The sequence below is a fragment of the Silene latifolia genome, chromosome 1 (assembly GCF_048544455.1).
Source record: "Silene latifolia isolate original U9 population chromosome 1, ASM4854445v1, whole genome shotgun sequence".
Classification (NCBI taxonomy): domain Eukaryota; kingdom Viridiplantae; phylum Streptophyta; class Magnoliopsida; order Caryophyllales; family Caryophyllaceae; genus Silene; species Silene latifolia.
Window position 1 is genome coordinate 92,064,256 of NC_133526.1, and position 3,031 is coordinate 92,067,286.

General features: G+C 44.3%; 1 long non-coding RNA gene and 1 other non-coding gene across 2 annotated transcripts; one reads left to right on the forward strand and one right to left on the reverse strand.

Moving 5' to 3' along the window:
• Window positions 1-913: 913 nt before the first annotated feature.
• Window positions 914-1,020, reverse strand: LOC141620911 (small nucleolar RNA R71). The gene has a single exon (XR_012532065.1). It is a non-coding gene; the product is annotated as a small nucleolar RNA R71 (small nucleolar RNA).
• Window positions 1,021-2,175: 1,155 nt separating this feature from the next.
• On the forward strand, window positions 2,176-2,801 carry LOC141597276 (uncharacterized). Its single transcript, XR_012522735.1, has 2 exons — window positions 2,176-2,401; window positions 2,484-2,801. It is a non-coding gene; the product is annotated as an uncharacterized LOC141597276 (long non-coding RNA).
• Window positions 2,802-3,031: the final 230 nt, after the last annotated feature.

Below are 3,031 nucleotides of genomic sequence, written 5' to 3' on the forward strand. Positions count from 1 at the left end.
GATGTGCACATTAATGGACAGGGTTATCGCTCACTATGTGGAGCGGGGATTTGGTGGGTACGGCTGCCCCCCATCGCGGTAATGGGTCCAAAGGGATGGACGATCGGTGATTGAGATGATTGGATTTGGCGTGAGTGTGTGTGTGTGACATTAAGTCATCTGTTTATCTTATTGTTAGTATATATTGAATTGTGTGATTAGTACGACCCGGTGTTGTTTTGTAAACTGCGGTGATCCATTCGGGGATGGTGAGCAGATGTTGAGCAGGTATTGAGACGAGTACTGGGATAGCTAGGATGCCACGACATGATGATAGGAGTCTTCCGCTGTAGCTTATTAGTATTTACATTTCAGTTAGAACAGTCAGTTTGAGATCATGTATCGTACTTTTGGTTTGGTTTTGAGGATTGTAACTATTCGCTAATTATTTATAATAAACGTTGTTTCTTCATTGTTATTTGATTATCATTGCCTCGGGTAACCGAGATGGTAATGTCTTCATACCTGAGTGGTCCTGGTAAGGCACTTGGAGTATGGGGGTGTTACAAGTATAGCCAGTCACTCCGAGCCAACATCTGCGAATCTCTATAAGGAATTCGCATTACCAGGGACGGACAGAAAATTTGAACCAAAACCGTCTTATATTAACTTGGTTGAGAGAAACCAATTCGGGGGAGCTGCAAATGAAGATGCAGCTAAACATATGGAGACATTCATTGACTACTGCTGCTCAATACCCCCACCAGCAGGTGTGACCCAGGACCAGGTGAAGGAGACGATGTTTATATTCTCACTTCGTGATGCTGCTAGGGAGTGGTACCGAGACCTGGATCGAGCTGCTAATGAGATCACTGATTGGAATTCGCTGGCCCTAGCATTCTACAAGAAATATTTCTCTGCCTCGAAGACCAATGCCATTAGAGCTCAGATCACGAGTTTTAAACAGGGTCCTGATGAGAATTTTCATGAGGCATGGGTCCGTTTCAAGAAGCTAGAGTGAACTATTCCGCACCATGGGTTCGAGCAATGGAGCCTATGCAATCAGTTTTATAATGGGCTTTATGACGATCAGAGAGCTATCCTGGATGCTGCAGCTAATGGCAGATTCCAGGAGAATGTTGGAGAAACTAAGGGGTGGAAAATCATTGATGATATGGCCACCCATAAAGCTGAGCATGGAAATTCCATGGGAAATCAAAGGAGAGCTGCTGAATCCCCTTCTGTAGCTGCATTAGAGGCTCTTACGGCGAGATTTGATAAGTACGAGTTGGGAGGAGCTTCAAAAGGAGGGATTTATCAAGTGAATGCTGTGTCAGACGGTCCTTTCGTCTGCAAGAGATGTGGAGCTGAAGGACATGTTTCAGATTTTTGTCCTAGCCCCTATGAGTCTTGTGCTGCTTTTTAACATTATAGGCAGACAAACACTTATTTTGAGCCGAATGTCCATCCAAACTTGAGGTGGAGTAGCCAAAATGTCCAAAATCCGACTCCACCCCCACAGCAGCAGCAGCAGAATTATGTGTCCCCTCATAAGCAGCAGCAGCCGTACCAAAAGCCTCCATATGTTCCACAGCAGCAGCAGCAGTCCCATGGCTCCGATTTTGCCGAGTTGAAAAATTTGTTGCTAAAGGAGTCTCAAGCTAGAGAAGCCGGGATGAAAATGTTGGAGAGTCAAATTGCCCAATTGGCTAGCAAGAGTGCAACAAGAGCTCCGGGGCAATTACCGTCGCAGCCGGACCAAAAAGAGACCCTTAATGCGATTACTTGGAGGAGTGGGTCTACCCTTGATGGGCCCGCTATGGTCAAGGATGCTACTGGAAAAGATGAGGCGGAACCTAGTAAGAAGAAGGCAGTGACGAACAGTGGCAAGAAAAAGACGTCTACCAGGTATATCAGTCGATCGACTGATACACCCGGTTAGGGATGGCAGTGGGTCGGGGACCCGACCCAGACCCTACGGGTTGGACCCTAATGGGTCGGGTCTGGGTCTGATTTTTTGAGACCCATCGGGTATGGGTCGGGTATGGGTCTTAAATAAATATTTCGGGTCTGGGTCTGGGTCTGAGTTATGGGACCCGGACCCGACCCGTAGACCCGTCTAATTTAGAAAAAAAAAAAAAAAAAAAGGAATTAAACGAACATGACTCATAACACACATGTAATTTAAAAAAAAAAAAGAAATTAAACAAAACACACAGGCGAGTGAGGCGATACAACACCACACACAAATACACAATGACACAAATACACAATTCATTCTAATTTCTAACCCTAATTCTAAATCCTCTTCTCCCTTAAACTTCCCCCTTTCTCTAACCCTAATCTGGACGACGGCGATTGCATCAACCAACGCCAGCGACGACACCAGCGAGTCAACGACGGGGCTTCTGCTTACACAAAGGTTCAATCTCTTTGTTTAATTACCAATCTCCTTATTTCCTTTCATTATTCTCGCTCAATCTCCTTATTTTTAATCGTTATAGGTTCCGGACTTCCGGTTTCTACTTCCATTTCATTATTCTCGCCAATCTCTTTGTTTAATCATTGTTTAATTTCAGTTTTGTATCATTTAGTACTATAAATCGATGAAGAGGAGGAGCTATTTGATCCGCCGTGTATTGTTTAAGGATTATGTTTGTTAGTTCATTTCTTTGTATTTGGTATTTGTAAGGAGTTTAAGGACTACGAACTTTGTTAAGACTTTGTAATTTTAATCGAGACTTTGTAATTTTATTCGAGACTTTGTATTTGGTATTTGTAAGGAATGCAAAAATGAAGTGCATAAATGTGCACAAAATGAAGTCAGTGCATAAATGTGCACACATTTGTTAAAAATGAAAAAATTGCACAGGAGGAAAGTGTTCAAGTATTCAACAAGGGTCTGGGTCGGACCCGGACCCGAACCGGACCCGTTGGGTATGGGTAAGGGTCCAATAATTTTAGACCCTTTAGGGTCTGGGTCGGGTCTGGGTCCAATGTTGGGAGACGGGTCTGGGTCTGGGTCTTGCTGGACCCGACCCAGACCCGACCC